Genomic DNA, 20,573 nt, shown 5'->3' on the forward strand with positions numbered 1-20,573 from the left:
GAGAGAGGGACAGAGAGAGAGGCGGTGGGAGAGAGAGGGGATCAGAGAGAGGCGGGTGGGAGAGAGAGGAAAACAGAGAGAGCGGGACAGAGAGCGAGGGGGACAGAGAGAGAGGGGGAAAAAGAGGGGGGATAGAGAGAAGCTGGTGGGAGAGAGAGGGGGACAGCGAGCGGGGGAAAGAGAGAGGGTGAGATTGAGGGAGTCAGAGGAAGAGGGACAGAGAGAGGGGTACAGAGAGTGGGGGGAGATAGAGGGGGTCAGAGAGAGAGGGGGACAGAGTGAGGGGGGCAGAGAGAGAGGCATAGAGAACGCGACAGAGAGAGGGTGACAGAGAGAGAGGGGCAGAGAGAGAGAAGGGGCAGAGAGAGGGCAACAGAGAGAGGGGCAGATAGAGATGGGGGCAGTGAGAGCGGGACAGAGAGAGGGGGAAGAGAGAGGCGCTTGGGAGGGAGAGGGGGGCAGAAGGAGGGCGACAGAGAGTGGGTCACAGAGAGTGAGGGAGATAGAGGGTGTCAGAGAGAGAGCGACAGAGAGAGGGGGACAGAGAGCGGGGAGATGGGGGGCAGAGCAAGGGGGGACAGAGAGAGTGGGTCAGAGAGAAGGGGGACAGAGGGGGGAACAGAGAGGGAGGGAACGAGTGAGAGGGGAGGACAGAGAGAGGGACGGAGGGGGGACAGACAGAGGGGGAACAGTGGGGGGGTGGACAAAGAGGTTTGACAGAGAGAGGGGGCACAGAGAGCGTAGCGGGACGGAGGCGGGGAGATAGAGGGGGTCAGAGAGGGGGGAACAGAGAAAGGGGGACAGTGAGAGAGGGAACAGAGATTGGGGGTAGATAGATAGGGTCAGAGAGAGGGGTTCAGAGACAGGGGGATATAGAAGGGGTCAGAGAGAGGGTGAACAGAGAGTGGGGGACAGAGAGAGGGGTACAGAGTAGGGGAGAGAGAGGGGTTCAGGGAGAGGGAGACAGAGAGAGAGGGGGACAGAGAGTGGGGGACAGAGAGAGAGTGACAGAGAGTGGGGGACAGAGAGGGGGGAAGATAGAGGGGATCCGAGAGCGGGGGTCAGAGAGAGGGGGACTGAGAGAGAATGGGAGATAGAGGGGGTCAGAGGGAGGGGGGAACAGAGAGTGGGGGACAGAGAGAGGGGTACAGAGTGGGGGAGAGAGGGGGGAGAGAGAGGCCTACAGAGAGAGGGGGCAGAGAAAGGGGGGACAGAGAGAGGTGGACAAGGAGAGTGGGGACAGAGGGAGGGGCACAGAGAGTGGAGGAGATAGAGGGGGTCATAAAGAGGGGGAGAGAGAGAGACGGGGACAGAGAGGCGGGGTCAGAGGGAGTGGGGACAGAGAGTGGAGGACAGAGAGAGAGAGGGAACAGAGAGAGTTGGACAAAGAGAGGGGGACAGTGAGTGGGTGGATGGAGAGAGTGGGGGACGGGGGGAGCGGGAGGGACTGAGAGGGAGAGGACAGAGAGAGGAGGGACAGAGGGGGGACAGTAAGAAATGGGGACAGAGACAGCACGGGGACAGAGTGAGGAGGACAGAGAGAGGGGGACAGAGAGACGGGGACAGAGAGAGAGGGAAAAGAGAGGGGGCAGAAAGAGGGTAACAGAGAGAGGGAGACAGAGGGAGGAGGACAGAGAGAGGAGGACAGAGAGAGAGGGTGTCAGAGAGAGAGAGGGTGTCAGAGAGAGAGGGGGACAGACAGATAGGGGGACAGTGTGGGGGGGGACAGAGAGAGGGGTACAGAGTGGGACAGAGATACGGGGTCACAGAGAGAGGTGACAGAGAGGGGGCAGAGAGAGGGTAACAGAGAGAGGGGGACAGAGAGAGGGAGGGACAGAGAGAGGCGGGTGGGAGATAGAAGGGGACAGAGAAAGGGGGACAGAGAGAGGTGGACAGAAAAAGGGTGGGTCAGAGAGAGAGGGGGATAGAGAGAGAGGGGGACAGAGAGAGGGGGACAGAGTGGGGGGACAGAGAGAGAGATGCACAGAGAGAGAGGGGGACAGAGAGAGGGAGGGACAGAGAGAGGCGGGTGGGAGATAGAAGGGGACAGAGAAAGGGGGACAGAGAGAGGTGGACAGAGGGGGGGACAGAGAGAGAGGTACAGAGTGGGGGAGAGAGAGTGCGTCAGAGAGAGGGAGTCAGAGAACGGGGGACAGAGAGGGGGCAGAGAGAGGGAGGGGGACAGAGAGAGAGGGGGTCTGATAGAGAGGGGGACAGAGAGGGGGGACAGAGAGAGAGGGGGACAGAGAGAGAGGGGGAAAGTGAGGGCAAAGACAGAGAGGGGGGATAGAGAGAGAGGGGGAAGAGAGAGAGTGGAACAGAGAGGGGGGGCAGAGAGGGGGACAGAGAGAGGGGAAGACAGAGAGAGGGCGACAGAGAGAGGGCGACAGAGAGATGGACACAGAGAGTGAGGGAAATACAAAGGGTCAGAGAGAGGGGGACGGAAATGGGGGAGGTAGACAGGGTCAGAGAGGCGGGAGATAAAGTGGGGAGACAGAGAGAGGGCGAAAGATAGAGGGGGACAGAGAGCGGGTCAGAGAGAGAGAGTCAGAGAGAGATGGGGACAGAGAGAGGGGGAAAGAGAGAGGGCAACAAAGAGAGGGGGACAGAGAGAGGGGGACAGAGCGCGGGGGAGATAGAGGGGATCAGAGAGAGGGGCTCAGAGAGAGGGGGACAGAGAGAGGTGTACAGAGAGGGGGAGAGCGAGGGGGAGAGAGAGGACTACAGAGAGAGGGGGACAGAGAGAGGGAGACAGAGAGAGAGAGAGAGACAGTACTAACCCGCTGACGGTGCAGCTCTCCCTCCATGCTGACAATGTGGCAGTGCAGCACTCCCTTGGTCCTGCACCCCTGATAGTGCAGCGATCTCCGACAGTGCAGCACTCCCTCAGCACTGATCCTTTCACAGTGCAGCACTCCCTCAGAAGTGAGCCGCTAACGCCACAGCATTCCCTCAATACTGACCCTCTGACTCTGCAGCACTCTCTTTGTAGTAACATTTCGACAGTGCAGCACTCCCTCCGTACTGACCCTCTGACAGTCTGGCACTCCATCAGGACTGATCCTCTGACAGTGCAACGCTCTCTCAGTACTGACCCTCTGATAGTGTGGCACTACCTCAGTCCTGACACCTCTGAATGTGCCGCACTCCCTCAGTACTGACACTCTGACAGTGCAGCACTCCCTCAGTACTGACTCTCTGACAGTGCAGCACTCCCTCAGTACTGACCCTCTGACAGTGCAGTGCTCCCTCCTTACAGACCCTCTGACAATGCAGCTCTCCCACAGTAAAGACCCTCTGACAGTGCAGCACTCTCTCCGTAGAGACCCTCTGTATTGGTATTGGTATTGGCCTTGGTATTGGCCCTCTGTCAGTGCGACTCTCCGTCAGTACTGTTCCTACGACACTGCAGCACTCCCTCTGTACTGACCCTCTGACAGTGAGGTATTGCACGAATACTGACCCTCCCACAGTGTGGCTGACCTTCATACTGACTTTAAGACAATGCGACGCGTCCTCTGATCATTCAGTACTCCCTCAGAACTGACCCTCTGACACTGCAACAGCCCCTTGGCCCCTGACGGTGCTGCAAACCCTCAGTACTCACCCTCTGACAGTGCAGTGCTCTCTCAGCACTGCTCCTTTGTCACTGCAGCGCACCCTCAGGCCCCAGCTTCTCAACCTCGCTCCTCACCTGAGGTGTGTGACCACCAGGCCTCTCTCCCTGACAAGACAGCAGCTCTCGGGTCCTCCTGGTCTATAATAACTTCCCAACTTTTAAAAACGGCACTCCAGTAAGAGAGCTCTTTACATGGTTCAGGTCAAACTCCTGGAGCTCCCTCCCTAACATCACTGTGGGACACCCAAGGACTGCAGCAGGAGAGGACACCCCACCCCCACCTTCCAGGCAACTATTAGAGGGTGTGGGAATTGCATACAAGCCACATTTGAAGAAAAGCTTCATTACAGAGTCACGGTGGATGGTCACTAACTCTGTTTCTTTACCTCTGTTCAAATCAGCGTAATGAAGAAGCTAAGGGTCGGTTGAAAATGACAATGATAGCCTTTTGTAGGTTGGTGTTTATTAGAGTTTGTATCGACAGTATGAATGTTTGAGCACTTATTCAAGGGCAGCTGCCAGAGGAAGTGATGGGGGCTGGGATAATTGCGACATTTAAAAGGTATCAGGATGAGTATGTGAATAGGAAGGGTTTAGAGGGATATCAGCCAAGTGCTAGCAAATGGAATGAAATGAGATGAGAATATCTGGTTGGTATGGACGAGTTGGACAGGAGGGACGGGTTCCATGCTGTGCATCTCTGTGACTGTGGACCTCTGAATAGTCTATTGCAGAGTTTCAGATGGGGCTTGCTTCGTGTGACTCTCATGATTCCTCAGAATCAGCAAACCCTTTGTTGCCAAATTTCCCAAGAAATAAAGAGGGTCAGTACCGAAGGAGTGCTGCACTGTCAGAGGGTCAGGACAGGGGGAGTGCTGCACTGTCAGAAGGGTCAGTACTGAGGGAGTGCTGCACTGTCAGACGGTCAGTACTGAGGGAGTGCAGCACTGTCAGAGTGTCAGTACTGAGGGATTCCTGCAAATCCAGAGAGTCAGTATAAAGGGAGTGCAGCATTGTCAGAAGGTCGGGACGGAAGAAACGATGAAATGTCAGAGGGAAATTACTGAGAGAGCTGAACTGTGAGAGGGTCAGTACTGAGGAGGTGCTGCACAGTCAGAGGGGTCAGTACTGAGGGTGTGCGGCACTGTCAGAGGGGTCAGTACTGAGGGTGTGCCACACTATCAGAGGATCATTACCGAGGTAGTGCCACACTGTCAGAATCTCAGAGCTGAGTGAGGTCTACCCTGCCAAAGAATCCGTGCTGAGGGAGTGCTACACTCCCAAAGGGTCAGTACTGAGGGTTTGCTGCAATGTCAGAGGGTCAGCACTGAGGGAGTGCCACACTGTCAGAGGGACAATATTGAGGGAGTGCCACACTGTCAGAGGGACAGTACTGAGGGAATGCTGCAATGTCAGAGTGACAGTACTGATGGAGTGCCACACTATCAGAGGGTCAGTACTGAGGGAGTGCTGCACTCTAAGAGTGACAGTACTGAGGGAGTGCCTCACTTTCAAAGGGTCAGTACCGAGGGTGTGCCACACTGTCAGAGGATCATTACCGAGGTAATGCAACACTGTCAATATCTCAGAGCTGAGTGAGGTCTACCCTGCCAAAGAGTCCGTGCTGAGGGAGTGCTACACTCCCAAAGGGTCAGTATTGAGGGAGTGCTGCACTGTCAGAGGGCCAGTTCTGACGGAGTGACACACTGTCAGAGGGACAATATTGAGGGGGTGCCACACTGTCAGAGGGACAGTATTGAGGGAGTGCTGCAATGTCAGAGGGTGAGTACTGAGGGAGTGCTGCAGTCAGAAGGTCAGTCCAGAGGGAATGCTGCACTGTCAGAGTGATAGTACTGGGGGAGTGCCACACTGTCAGAAGGTCGGTAATGAGGGAGTGTTGCACTGTGAGATTTTCAGTACTGAGTGAGTGCGGCACTGTCAGAGGTTCAGTAACGAGGGAGTGCCACACTGTCAAAGGGTCAGTACTGAGGGATTGCTGCACTGTCGGAGTGTCAGTACTGAGGGAGTGCTGCAATGTCAGAGGGTCAGTACAGAGGGAGTCCTGCACTGTCACAGGGTCAGTACTGAGGGAGTGCTGGACTGTCCGAGGGGTCAGTACTGAGGGAGTGCCACATTCTGAGAGGGTCCTTTCTATGGGAGCGCTGCACTGTCATCGTGTCCTTACAGAGGGAGTGCCACATTGTCTGATGGTCAGTAGTGAGGGAGGGCTGCACAGTCAGAGGGTCAGTACTGAGGGAGAGCCACACTCTCAGTTGGACAGGACTGAGGGAGTTCTGCATTGTCAGAGTGTCAGTACTGAGGGACTGCGGCTCTGTCGAGGGGTCAGTACTGAGGGAGTGACACACTGTCAAGAGTCTCAGTGCTGAGGGAGGTCTACACAGCAAAAGAGTCCGTGCTGAGGGAGTGCTACAATCCCAAAGGGTGAGTACTGAGGTAGTGCTGCACTGTCAAAGGGTCAGTACAGAGGGATTGCCACACTGTCAAAGCAGTCATGGCTGAGGGGGTGCTGCAATGTCAGAGGGTCAGTACTGAGGGAGTGCCACACTGCCAGAGGATCAAGACTGAAGGAGTGCTACACTGTTAGACTGTCAGTACTGAGGGACTGCTGCACTGTCAGAGCGTCAGTACTGAGGGAGTGCGGCACATTCAGAGGGCTCAGTACTGAGGTAGTGCCAACCTGTCAGAGGGTCAGTACTGAGGGAGTGCTGCACTGTCAGAGTGTCAGTACTGAGGGAGTGCCACACTGTCAGAGGGTCAATATTGAAGGGGTGCTGCACTGTCAGAGGGGTCAGTAATGAGGTAGTGCCACACTGTCAGACGATCAGTTCTGATGGAGTGCGACTCAGTCAGAGTATCAGTACTGAGGGAGTGCTGCACTGTCAGAGGGTCTCTACTGAGGGAGTGCGGCACTGTCAGAGAGTCAGTACTGAGGGAGTGCTGCACTGTTAGAGAGTCAGTACAGAGGGAGTGCTGCACTGCCAGAGGGTCAGTACTGAGAGGGTGCTGCAATGTCAGAGTGTCAGTACTGAGGGAGTGCTGCAATGTTAGAGTGTCAGTACTGAGGGATTCCTGCAAATCCAGAGAATCAGTATAGAGGGAGTGCAGCATTGTCAGAGGGTCGGGACGCAGGAAGCTCTGAAATGTCAGAGGGTAATTACTGAGAGAGAGCTGAACTGTGAGAGGGTCAGAACTGAGAGAGTGTGCTCTGTCAGAGGGTCAGTACTGAGGGAGTGCTGCACTGTCAGAGGGTCAGTACTGAGAGAGTGCCACATTGTCATATGGTCAGTACTGAGATAGTGTTGCTCTGTCAGAGGGGTCATGACTGAGGGAGTTTCACACTGCCAGAGGGGTCAGTACTGAGGGAGATCTGCACTATCAGAGGGGTCAGTACTGAGGGATTGCTGCAAGGTCAGAAGGTCCGTACTGAGGGAGTGCTGCACTATCAGAGGGGTCAGTACAGAGGGATTGCTGCAAGGTCAGAAGGTCAGTACTGAGGGAATGTCACTCTGTCAGCGGATCAGTGCTGAGAGAGTGCTATACTGCCAAAGGGTCAGTACAGAGGGAGTACTGCACTGTCAGCGGTTCATAATGAGGGATTGCTGCAATGTCAGAGGGTCCGTACTGAGGGTGTGTCACACTGTCAGTGGGTAAGTACTGAGTGGATGCTCCACTGTCAGGAAAGCTGGACTGAGGGACTGTTGCACGATCAGAGGGTCAGTACTGCGGGAGTGTCACACTATCAGAGGGTCAGTACTAAGTGAGTACTGCACTGTCAGATGGTCAGTCCTGCGGGAGTGTCACACTGTCAGAGGGTCAGTACTGAGGGAGTACTGTACTGTCAGATGGTCAGTACTGGGGGAGTGTCACACTGTCAGAGGGTCAGTACTGAGTGGATGCTGCACTGTCAGGAATGCTAGACTGAGGGAATGCTGCACTATGAGAGGTTCAGTATGGAGTCAGGTTCACACTGTCATGAATCGGTCACGACAGATCACCGCACTATTGGACATTCAGTACTGAGGACCTGCTTCATTGTCAGGGAGTCAGTATTGAGTGAGTGCAGCATTGCCAGAGGATCGTGATGGAGGAAGCGCAGAAATGTCAGAGGGTCAGTCCTGAGGGATCACCGCACTGTCGGACAGTCAGTATTGAGGGAGTGCAGCATGGTCAGAGGGGAGGGACGGTGGAAGCGCTGAAATGTCAGAGGGTAATTACTGAGAGAGCTGAACTGTGAGAGGGTCAGTCCTGAGAGAGTGCTGCACTGTCAGAGGGTCAGTACTGAGGGAGTACTGCAATGTCAGAATCACAGAGCTGAGTGAGGTCTACCCTGCCAAAGAGTCCGTGCTGAGGGAGTACTACACTCCCAAATGATCAGTACTGAGGGAGTGCTGCAATGTCAGAGGGTGAGTACTGTGGGAGTGCTGTACAGTCAGAGGGTCAGTACTGAGGGAGTGTCACACTGTCAGCGGGATCAGTACTGAGGGAGTGCTGCAATGTCAGTGTAACAGTACTGACGGAGTGCCACACTGTCAGAGGGTCAGTACTGAGGAAGTGCTGAACTATCAGAGTGACAGTACTGAGGGAGTGCCACACTGTAAGAGGGGCAGTACTGAGGGTGTGCGGCACTGTCAGAGGGGTCAGTACTGAGGGTGTGCCACACCGTCAGAGGATCATTACCGAGGTAGTGCCACACTGTCAAAATGTCAGAGCTGAGTGAGGTCTACCCTGCCAAAGAGTCCGTGCTGAGGCAGTGCTACACTCCCAAAGGGTCAGTACTGAGGGAGTGCTGCACTGTCAGAGGGTCAGTTCTGAGGTAGTGACACACGGTCAGAGGGACAATATTGAGGGAGTGCCACACTGTCAGAGGGTTCATTATTGAGGGAATGCTGCAATGTCAGAGGGTGAGTACTGAGGGTGTGCTGCACAGTCAGAGGGTCAGTCCTGAGGGAATGCAGCACTGTCAGAGTGACAGTACTGGGGGAGTGCCACACTGTCAGAAGGTCGGTAATGAGGGATTGTTGCACTGTGAGAGTGTCAGTACGGAGGGAGTGCTGCACGGTCGGAGGGCCTGTCCTGAGAGAGTCCTGCAATGTCAGAGGGTCAGTACAGAGGGAGTCCTGCACTGTCACAGGGTCAGTACTGAGGGAGTGCTGGACTGTCGGAGGGGTCAGTACTGTGGGAGTGCCACATTCTGAGAGGGTCCTTTCCATGGGAGCGCTGCACTGTCATAGTGTCCTTACAGAGGGAGTGCCACATTGTCAGATTGTCAGTACTGAGGGAGGGCTGCACAGTCAGAGTGTCAGTACTGAGGGAGTGCCACACTGTCAGAGGGTCAGTATTGAAGGGATGCTGCACTGTCAGAGGGGTCAATACTGAGGTAATGCCACACTGTCAGATGATCATATCTGATGGAGTGCCACTCAGTCAGAGTGTCAGTACTGCGGGAGTGCGGCACTGTGAGAGTGTCAGTACTGAGGGATTCCTGCAAATCCAGAGAATCAGTATAGAGGGAGATCAGCATTGTCAGAGGGTCGGGACGCAGGAAGCTCTGAATTGTCAGAGGGTAATGACTGAGAGATCTGAACTGTGAGAGGGTCAGTCCTGAGAGTGTGCTGCACTGTCAGAGGATCAGTACTGATGGAGTGCTGCACTGTCAGTGGGTTAGTACTGAGGGAGCGCATCACTGCCAAATGGTCAGTACCGCGGGATTTCTGCACTGCCAAAGGGTCAGTACTGGAGGATTGCTGCACTGTCAGAGTGTCAGTACTGAGGGAGTGCCACACTGTTAGAGAGTTAGCGTGAGGGAGTGTTACACTGCCAAACGGTCAGAACTGAGGGAGTGCCACACTGTCCGAGGGTCAGAACTGACTGAGTTCTGCACTGCCCAAGTGTCAGTGCTGCGTGAGTGCGACACTGTCAGAGAGTCAGTACTGAGGGATTCCTGCAAAGCCCGAAAGTCAGTATAGAGGGAGTGGCGTATTGTCAGAGGGTGATGCAGGAAACGCTGAAATGTCAGAGGGTAATGACTGAGAGAGCTGAACTGTGAGAGTGTCAGAAAAGAGAGAGTATGCACTCTGAGGTCAGTACTGAGGGATTACTGCAAGGACAGAAGGTCATTACTGAGGGAGTGTCACACTGTCAGAGGATCAGTGCTGAGTGAGTGCTACACTGCAAAAGGGTCAGTACAGAGAGAGTGCTGCACTGTCAGCGGTTCAGTACTGAGAGAGTGTCACACTGTCAGAGGGGTCAGTGCTGAGGTAATGCTGCAATGTCAGAGGGTCAGTACTTAGGGAGTGTCACACTATCAAAGGGTCAGCACTGAGGGAGTGTCACACTGTCAGTGGGTCAGTGCTGAGGGAGTGCTACACTGCCAAAGGGTCAGTATAGAGGGAGTACTGCACTGTAAGCGGTTCATAACGAGGGATAGCTGCAACGTCAGAGGGTCAGTACTGAGGGTGTGTCACACTGTCAGGGGGTCAGCACAGAGGGAGTGCCACACTGCCGGAGTGCCAATACTGAGTGAGTGCTGCACTGTCAGAGGGTCAGTATTGAGGGAGTGTCACACTGTCAGAGGGTTAACCTCTGAGTGAATGCTGCAGTGTCAGAGGATCAGTACTGAGGGAGTGTCACACTGTCAGTGGGTCAGCACTGAAGGAGTGTCACACTGTCAGAGGGCGAACTTCTGAGTGAGTGCTGCAATGTCAGAGGATCAGTACTGAGGGAGTGCTGATTTGTTCGAGGGTCAGTACTGAGGGAATGCTGCACTCTCAGTGTCAGTCCTGAGAGAGTGCCACACTGTCAGATGGGTCAGTACAAAGGGAGTGCTGCAATGTCGGAGTGTCAGTATTGAGGGAGTGTTAAACTACCAGAGGGTCAGCACTGAGGGAGTGCTGCACTGTCAAATGCTCAGTACTGAGGGAGTGCTGCACTGTCAGAGGGTCACTACTGAGGGAGTGCCACACTGTAGAAGGATCAGTCCTGAGGGAGACTCACACTGTCAGAGAGTGAGTCCTAAGGGAGTGCTATACTGCCAAATAGTAAGTGCTGAGGGAGTGCAGCAAAGTCAGATGATCAGAACTGTAGGATTGTCACACTGTTAGAGGTTCAATAGTGAGGGAGTGCTGCACTGTCAGAGGTTCAGCACTGAAGGAGTGCTGAAATGTCAGAGAGTCAGCATTGAGGTAGTGCCACACTGTTGGAGGGTCATTACTGAGGGAGTATCACACTGTCAGAAGGTCAGTACTGAGGGAGTGCTACACTTCCAAACAGTGCTGAGTGAGTGCTACACTGCAAAAGATTCAGTACAGAGAGAGTGCTGCACTGTCAGCGGTTCAGTACTGAGAGAGTGTCACACTGTCAGAGGGGTCAGTGCTGAGGGAGTGCTGCAATGTCAGAGGGTCAGTACTTAGGGAGTGTCACACTATCAAAGGGTCAGTACTTAGGGAGTGTCACACTATCAAAGGGTCAGTACTGAGGGAGTGCCACATTCTGAGAGGGTCCTTTCTTTGGGAGCGCTGCACTGTCATCGTGTCCTTACAGAGGGAATGCCACATTGTCAGATGGTCAGTACTGAGGGAGGGCTGCACAGTCAGAGGGTCAGTACTGAGGGAGAGCCACACTCTCAGTGGGACAATACTGATGGCGTTCTGCATTGTCAGAGTGTCAGTACTGAGGGACTGCGGCTCTGTCAGAGGGGTCAGCACTGTGGGAGTAACACACTGCCAAAGGATCATTACCGAGGTTGTGCCACACTCTCAAGAGTCTCAGAGTTGAGGGAGGTCTACACAGCAAAATAATCCGTGCTGAGGGAGTGCTACACTCCCAAAGGGTGAGTACTGAGGTAGTGCTGCGCTGTCAGAGGGTCAGTGCAGAGTGATTGCCACACTGTCAAAGCAGTCATCACTGCGGGGGTGCTGCAATGTCAGAGGGTCAGTACTGAGGGAGTGCCACACTGCCAGAGGGTCAGGACTGAGGGAGTGCTACACTGTCAGACTGTCAGTACTGAGGGAGTGCTGCACTGTCAGAGTGTCAGTACTGAGGGAGTGCGGCACATTCAGAGGAGTCAGTACTGAGGTAGTGCCACACTGTCAGAGGGTCAGTACTGAGGGAGTGCTGCACTGTCAGAGTGTCAGTACTGAGGGAGTGCCACACTGTCAGATGGTCAGTATTGAAGGGGGGGCTGCACTGTCCGAGGGGTCAATACTGAGGTCGTGCCACACTGTCAGACGATCAGATCTGATGGAGTGCCACTCAGTCAGAGTGTCAGTACTGAGGGAGTGCTGCACTGTCAGAGGGTCTCTACTGAGGGAGTGCGGCACTGTCAGAGAGTCAGTACTGAGGGAGAGCTTCACTGTCAGAGAGTCAGAACTGAGGGAGTGCTGCACTGTCAGAGGGTCAGTACTGAGGGAGTGCTGCACTGTCAGAGAGTCAGTTCTGCGGGAGTGCTACACATTCAGAGTGTAGGTACTGAGGGATTGCTGCACTGTCAGAGAGTCCGCACTGAGGGAGTGCGGCACTGTCAGAGAGTCAGAACTGAGGAAGTGCTGCACTGTCAGAGTGTCAGTACTGGGGATTCCTGCAAATCCAGAGAGTCAGTATAGAGGGAGATCAGCATTGTCAGAGATTCGGGACGCAGGAAGCGCAAAAATGTCAGAGAGTAATTACTGAGAGAGCTGAACTGTGAGAGGGTCAGTTCTGAGAGTGTGGTGCACTGTCAGAGGGTCAGTACTGAGGGAGTGCTGCACTGTCAGTGGGTTAGTACTGAGGGACTGCATCACTGCCAAATGGTCAGTACCGCGGGAGTTCTGCACTGCCAAATGGTCAGTACTGGAGGATTGCTGCACTGTCAGAGTGTCAGTACTAAGGGAGTGCTGCACTGTCAGAGTGTCAGTACTGAGGGAGTGCTGCACTGTCAGAGTGTCAGTACTGAGGGAGTGCTGCACTGTCAGAGTGTCAGTACTGAGGGAGTGCCACACTGTAGGAGGATCAGTCCTGAGGGAGAATCACACTGTCAGAGAGTGAGTGCTGAGGGAGTGCTACACTGCCAAATAGTAAGTGCTGAGGGAGTGCTGCAATGTCAGATGATCAGAACTGCAGGATTGTCACACTGTTAGAGGGTCAATAGTGAGGGAGTGCTGCACTGTCAGAGTGTCATTACTGAGGGAGTGCCACTCAGTCAGAGGATCAGTATTGAAGGGGTGCTGCACTGTCAGTGGGTTAGTACTGAGGGAGTGCACCTCTGTCAAATGGTCAGTACCGAGGGAGTTCTGCACTGCCAAAGGGTCAGTACTGAAGGATTGCTGCACTGTCAGTGAGACAGTACTGAGGGAGTGCTGCGCTGTCAGAGGGTCAGTACTGAGGGAGTGCTCCACTGTCAGAGTGTCAAGTTCTGCGGTAGTGCTACACAGTCAGAGGGTCAGTACTGAGGGAGTGCTGCACTGTCAGAGAGTCCGTACTGAGGGAGTGCGGCACTGTCAGACAGTCACTACTGAGGGAGTGCTGCACTGTCAGAGGATCAGTACTGAGGGAGTGCAGCACTGTCAGAGTGTCAGTACTGAGGGATTCCTGCAAATCCAGAGTCAGTATAGAGGGAGATCAGCATTGTCAGCGGGTCGGGACGCAGGAAGCGCTGAAATGTCAGGGGGTAATTACTGATAAGGCTGAACTGTGAGAGGGTCAGTCCTGAGAGTGTGCTGCACTGTCAGAGGGTCAGTACTGAGGGAGTGCTGCACTGTCAGTGGGTTAGTACTGAGGGAGAGCACCACTGCCAAATGGTCAGTACCGCGGGATATCTGCACTGCCAAAGGGCCAGTACTGAAGGATTGCTGTACTGTCAGAGTGTCAGTACTGAGGGAGTGCTGCACTGTCAGAGTGTCAGTACTGAGGGAGTGCCACACTGTCAGAGGGTTAGCGTGAGGGAGTGCTACACTGCCCAAGTGTCAGTGCTGAGTGAATGTTACACTGCCAAAGGGTCAGTCGTGAGGGAGTGCCACACTGTCCGAGGGTCTGTACTGACTGAGTTCTGCACTGCCCAAGTGTCAGTGCTGAGTGAGTGCTACACTGTCAGAGGGTCAGTACTGAGGGAGTGCTGCACTGACAGAGGGTCAGTACTGAGGGATTGCTGCAAAGCCCGAGAGTCAGTATAGAGGGAGTGCCGCATTGTCAGAGGGTGTTGCAGGAAGCGCTGAAATGTCAGAGGGTAATGACTGAGAGAGCTGAACTGTGAGATGGTCAGAAAAGAGAGAGTGTGCACTATTAAAGGGGTCAGTACTGAGGAATTGCTGCAAGGAAAGAAGGACATTACTGAGGGAGTGTCACACTGTAGAAGGGTCAGTACTGAGGGAGTGCTACACTTCCAAACAGTGCTGAGTGAGTGCTACACTGCAAAAGCGTCAGTACAGAGAGAGTGTTGCACTGTCAGCGGTTTAGTACTGAGAGAGTGTCACAATGTCAGAGGGGTCAGTGCTGAGGGAGTGCTGCAATTTCAGAGTGTCAGCACTGAGGGAGTGTCACACTGTCAGAGGGTTAACTTCTGAGTGAGTGCTGCAATGTCAGAGGATCAGTACTGAGGGAGTGCTGCATTGTTCGAGGTTCAGCACTGAGGGAATGCTGCACTCTCAGTGTCAGTCCTGAGGGAGTGCCACACTGGCAGATGGGTCAGTACATAGGGAGTGCTGCAATGTCGGAGTGTCAGTATTGAGGGAGTGTCACACTACCAGAGGGTCAGCACTGAGGGAGTGCTGCAATGCCAAAGGCTCAGTACTGAGGGAGTGCTGCACTGTCAGAGGGTCAGTACTGAGTGAGTGCCACACTGTAGGAGGATCAGTCCTGAGGGAGACTCACACTGTCAGAGAGTGAGTGCTGAGGGAGTGCTACACTGCCAAATAGTAAGTGCTGAGGGAGTGCTGCAATGTCAGATGATCAGAACTGCAGGATTGTCACACTGTCAGAGTGTCAATAGTGAGGGAATACTGCACTGTCAGAGGGTCAATCGTGAGGGAGTGCTGCACTGTCAAAGGGTCAGCACTGAAGGAGTGCTGAAATGTCTGAGGGTCAGCATTGAGGTAGTGCCACACTGTTGGAGGGCCATTACTGAGGGAGTGCTGCACTGTCAGAGGGTCAGTACTGAGGGAGTGCTGCACGGTCGGAGGGTCAGAACTGAGAGAGTGCTGCAATGTCAGACGGTCAGTATAGATGGAGTCCTGCACTGTCACAGGGTCAGTACTGAGGGAGTGCTGGACTGTCGGACGGGTCAGTACTGACAGAGTGCCACATTCTGAGAGGGTCCTTTCTATGGGAGCGCTGCATTATCATAGTGTCCTTACAGAGGGAGTGCCACATTGTCAGATGGTCAGTACTGAGGGAGGGCTGCACAGTCAGAGGGTCAGTACTGAGGGAGAGCCACAATCTCAGTGGGACAATACTGAGGGCGTTCTGCACTGTCAGAGTGTCAGTGCTGAGGGAAACCTGTACTTTCAGAGTGTCTGGACTGAGGGAGTGCGGCACATTCAGAGGGGTAGGTACTGAGGTAGTGCCACACTGTCAGAGGGTCAGTACAAAGGGAGTGCCATACTGTCAGAGGGTCAGTACTGACGGAATTCCACACTGTCAGAGGGTCAGTATTGAAGGGGTGCAGTACTGTCAGAGGGGTCAGTATTGAGGTAGTGCCACACTGTCAGACTATCAGTTCTGATGGAGTGCCACTCAGTCAGAGTGTCAGTACTGAGGGAGTGCTGCACTGCCAGAGTGTCACTATTGAGGTAGTGCGGCACTGTCAGAGAGTCAGTACTGAGGGAGTGCTGCACTGTCAGAGGGTCAATACTGAGGGAGTGCCGCACTGTCAGAGAGTCAGTACTGAGGGAGTGCTGCACTGTCAGAGAGTCCGTACTGAGGGAGTGCGGCACTGTCAGAGAGTCAGTACTGAGGGTGTGCTGCACTGTCAGAGGTTCAGCACTGAGGGAGTGTCACACTGTCAGAGGGTTAACTTCTGAGTGAGTGCTGCAATGTCAGAGGATCAGTACTGAGGGAGTGCTGCATTGTTCGAGGGTCAGTACTGAGGGAATGCTGCACTCTCAGTGTCAGTCCTGAGGGAGTGCCACACTGTCAGATGGGTCAGTACAAAGGGAGTGCAGCAATGTCGGAGTGTCAGTATTGAGGGAGTGTCACACTACCAGAGGGTCAGCACTGAGGGAGTGCTGCACTGCCAAAGGCTCAGTACTGAGGGAGTGCTGCACTGTCAGAGGGTCAGTACGGAGGGAATGCCACACTGTAGGAGGATCACTCCTGAGGGGGACTCACACTGTCAGAGAGTGAGTGCTGAGGGAGTGCTATACTTCCAAATAGTAAGTGCTGAGGGAGTGCTGCAATGTCAGATGATTAGAACTGCAGGATTGTCACAAAGTCAGAGGGTCAATCGTGAGGGAGTGCTGCACTGTCAGAGGGTCAGCACTGAAGGAGTGCTGAAATGTCACAGGGTCAGCATTGAGGTAGTGCCACACTGTTGGAGGGTCATTAATGAGGGAGTGCTGCACTGTCAGACGGTCAGGACTGAGGGAGTGCTGCAATGTCAGAGGGTCACAGGGTCAGTACTGAGGGAGTGCTGGACTGTCGGAGGGGTCAGTACTGAGGGAGTGCCACATTCGGAGAGGGTCCTTTCTATGGGAGCGCTGCACTGTCATAGTGTCTTTACAGAGGCAGTGCCACATTGTCAGATGGTCAGTCCTGATGGAGGGCTGCACAGTCAAGGGGTCAGTACTGAGGGAGAGCCACACCCTCAGTGGGACAATACTGAGGGCGTTCTGCACTGTCAGAGTGTCAGTACTGAGGGACTGCGGCTCTGACAGAGGGGTCAGTACAGCGGGATTAACACACTGTCATAGGATCATTACTGACGTAGGGCCACACTGTCAAGAGTATCTGAGCTGAGGGAGGTCAACACAGTAAAATAATCCGTGCTGAGGGAGTGCTACACTCCCAAAGGGTGAGTACTGAGGTAGTGCTGCACTGTCAGTGGGTCAGTGCTGAGTGATTGCCACACTGTCAAAGCAGTCATGACTGCGGGTTGCTGCAATGGCAGAGGGTCAGTGCTGAGGGAGTGCCACACTGCAAGAGGGTCAGGACGGAGGGAGTGCTACACTGTCAGACTGTCAGTACTGAGGGAGTGCTGCACTGTCAGAGTGTCAGTACTGAGGGAGTGCGGCACATTCAGAGGGGCAGAGGGGTCAGTACTGAGGGAGTGCCACACTGTCAGAGGGTCAGTATTGAAGGTGAGCCGCACTGTCAGGGGGGTCAGTACTGCGGTAGTGCCACAATGTCAGACGATCAGTTCTGATGGAGTGCCACTCAGTCAGAGTGTCAGTACTGAGGGAGTGCTGCACTGTCAGTGGGTCACTACTGAGGGAGTGCGGCACTGTCAGAGAGTCAGTACTGAGAGTGTGCTGCACTGTCAGAGGGTCAATACTGAGGGAGTGCGGCACTGTCAGAGAGTCAGTACTGAGGGAGTGCTGCACTGTCAGAGGGTCAGTACTGAGGGAGTGCTGCACTGTCAGAGAGTCCGTACTGAGGGAGTGCAGCACTGTCAGAGAGTCAGTACTGAGGGAGTGCTGCACTGTCAGAGGGTCAGTACTGAGGGAGTGCGGCACAGTAGGAGTGTCAGTACTGAGGGATTCCTGCAAATCCAGTGAGTCAGTATAGAGGGAGATCAGCATTGTAAGAGGATCGGGACGCAGGAAGCGCTGAAATGTCAGAGGGTAATTACTGATCAGGCTGAAATGTGAGAGGGTCAGTCCTGAGAGCGTGCTGCACTCTCAGAGTGTCAGTACTGAGGGAGTACTGCACTGTCAGTGGGTTAGTACTGAGGGAGAGCACCACTGCCAAATGGTCAGTCACGCGGGTGTTCTGCACTGCCAAAGGGCCAGTACTGAAGGATTGCTGCACTGTCTGAGTGTCAGTCCTGAGGGAGTGCTGCATTGTCAGAGTGTCAGTACTGAGGGAGTGCCACACTGTCAGAGGGTTAGCGTGAGGGAGTGCTACACTGCCAACAGTCAGTGCTGAGTGAATGTTACACTGCCAAAGGGTCAGTCGTGAGGGAGTGCCACACTGTCCCAGGGTCAGTACTGACTGAGTTCTGCACTGCCCAAGTGTCAGTGATGAGTGAGTGCTACACTGTCAGAGGGTCAGTACTGAGGGAGTGCTGCAAAGCCCGAAAGTCAGTATAGAGGGAGTGCCGCATTGTCAGAGGGTGTTGCAGGAAGCGCTGAAATGTCAGAGGGTAATGACCGAGAGAGCTGAACTGTGAGATGGTCAGAAAAGAGAGAGTGTGCACTATTAAAGGGGTCAGTACTGAGGGATTGCTGCAAGGACAGAAGATCATTACTGAGGGAGTGTCACACTGTCAGAGGGCCAGTACTGAGGGAGTGCTCAACTTCCAAACAGTGCTGAGTGAGTGCTACACTGCAAACGGGTCAGTACAGAGAGAGTGTTGCACTGTCAGCGGTTTAGTACTGAGAGAGTGTCACACTGTCATGGGGTCAGTGCTGAGGGAGTGCTGCGATGTCAGAGGGTCAGCACTGAGGGAGTGTCACACTGTCAGAGGGTTAACTTCTGAGTGAGTGCTGCAATGTCAGAGGATCAGTACTGAGGGAGTGCTGCATTGTTCGAGGGTCAGTACTTAGTGAATGCTGCACTCTCAGTGTCAGTCCTGAGGGAGTGCCACACTGTCAGATGGGTCAGTGCAAAGAGAGTGCTGCAATGTCGGAGTGTCAGTATTGAGGGAGTGTCACACTACCAGAGGATCAGCACTGAGGGAGTGCTGCACTGCCAAAGGCTCAGTACTGAGGGAGTGCTGCACTGTCAGAGGGTCAGTACTGAGTGAGTGCCACACTGTAGGAGGATCATTCCTGAGGGAGACTCACACTGTCAGAGAGTGAGTGCTGAGGGAGTGCTACACTGCCAAATAGTAAGTGCTGAGGGAGTGCTGCAATGTCAGATGATCAGAACTGCAGGATTGTCACAGTGTCAGAGGGTTAATCGTGAGGGAGTGCTGCACTGTCAGAGGGTCAGCACTGAAGGAGTGCTGAAATGTCAGAGGGTCAGTACTGAGGGAGTGCTGCACGGTCGGAGGTTCAGTACTGAGGGATTGCTGCACGGTCGGAGGGTCAGTACTGAGAGAGTGCTGCAATGTCAGAGGGTCAGTACAGATGGAGTCCTGCACTGCCACAGGGTCAGTACTGAGGGAGTGCCACACTGCCAGAGGGTCAGGAAGGAGGGAGTGGTACACTGTCAGACTGTCAGTACTGAGGGAGTTCTGCACTGTCAGTGTGTCAGTACTGAGGGAGTGCGGCACATTCAGAGGGGTCGGTACTGAGGTAGTGCCACACTGTCAGAGGGTCAGTATTGAGGGAGTGCTGCACTGTCAGAGTGTCAGTACTGAGGGAGTGCCACACTGTCAGAGGGTCAGTATTGAAGGAGTGCTGCACTGTCAGATGGGTCAGTACTGAGGGAGTGCTACTCTTCCCAACAGTGCTGAGTGAGTGCTACACTGCAAAAGGGTCAGTACAGAGAGAGTGCTGCACTGTCAGCAGTTCAGTACTGAGAGTGTGTCACACTGTCAGACGGGTCAGTGCTGAGGGATTGCTGCAATGTCAGAGGGTCAGTACTTAGGGAGTGTCACACTATCAAAGGGTCAGCACTGAGGGAGTGTCACACATTCAGTGGGTCAGTGCTGAGGGAGTGCTACACTTACAAAGGGTCAGTTTAGAGGGAGTATGGCACTGTCAGCGAATCTTAACGAGGGATTGCTGCAATGTCAGAGGGTCTGTACTGAGGGAGTGCCACACTGCCGGAGTGTCAATACTGAGTGACTGCTGCACTGTCAGAGGGTAAGTATTGAGGGAGTGTCACACTGTCAGAGGGTCAGCACTGAGGGAGTGTCACACTGTCAGAGGGTTAACTTCTGAGTGAGTGCTGCAATGTCAGAGGATCATTACTGAGGGAGTGTCACACTGTAAGAGGGTCAGCACTGAGGGAGTGTCACGCTGTCAGAGTGTTAACTTCTGAGTGAGTGCTGCAATGTCAGAGGATCAGTACTGAGGAGATGCTGCATTGTTCAAGGTTCAGTACTGAGGGAATGCTGCACTCTCAGTGTCAGTCCTGAGGGAGTGCCACACTGTCAGATGGGTCAGTACAGAGGGAATGCTGCAATGTCGGAGTGTCAGTATTGAGGGAGTGTTAAACTACCAGAGGGTCAGCACTGAGGGAGTGCTGCACGGCCAAAGGCTCAATACTGAGGGAGTGCTGCACTGTCAGAGGGTCAGTACTGAGGGAGTGCCACACTGTAGGAGGATCAGTCCTGAGGGAGTCTCACACTGTCAGAGAGTGAGTGCTGAGGGAGTGCTACACTGCCAAATAGTAAGTGCTGAGGGAGTGCTGCAATGTCAGATGATCAGAACTGCAGGATTGTCACACTGTCAGAGTGTCAATAGTGAGCGAGTGCTGAACTGTCAGAGGGTCAGCACTTAAGGAGTGCTGAAATGTCTGAGGGTCAGCATTGAGGTAGTGCCACACTGTTGGAGGGTCATTACTGAGGGAGTGCTGCACTGTCAGAGGGTCAGTACTGAGGGAGTGCTGCACGGTCGGAGGGTCAGTACTGATAGAATGCTGCAATGTCAGAGGGTCAGTATAGAGGGAGACCTGCACTGTCACAGGGTCAGTACTGAGGGAGTGCTGGACTGTCAGAGGGGTCAGTACTGAGGGAGTGCCACATTCTGAAAGGGTCCTTTCTATGGGAGCGCTGCACTGTCATAGTGTCCTTACAGAGGGAGTGCCACATTGTCTGATGGTCAGTACTGAGGGAGGGCTGCACTGTCAGACTGTCAGTACTGAGGGAGTGCTGCACTGTCAGAGTGTCAGTACTGATGGAGTGCGGCACATTCAG

Source organism: Chiloscyllium punctatum, chromosome 33 (assembly GCF_047496795.1).
Source record: "Chiloscyllium punctatum isolate Juve2018m chromosome 33, sChiPun1.3, whole genome shotgun sequence".
Classification (NCBI taxonomy): Eukaryota; Metazoa; Chordata; class Chondrichthyes; order Orectolobiformes; family Hemiscylliidae; genus Chiloscyllium; species Chiloscyllium punctatum.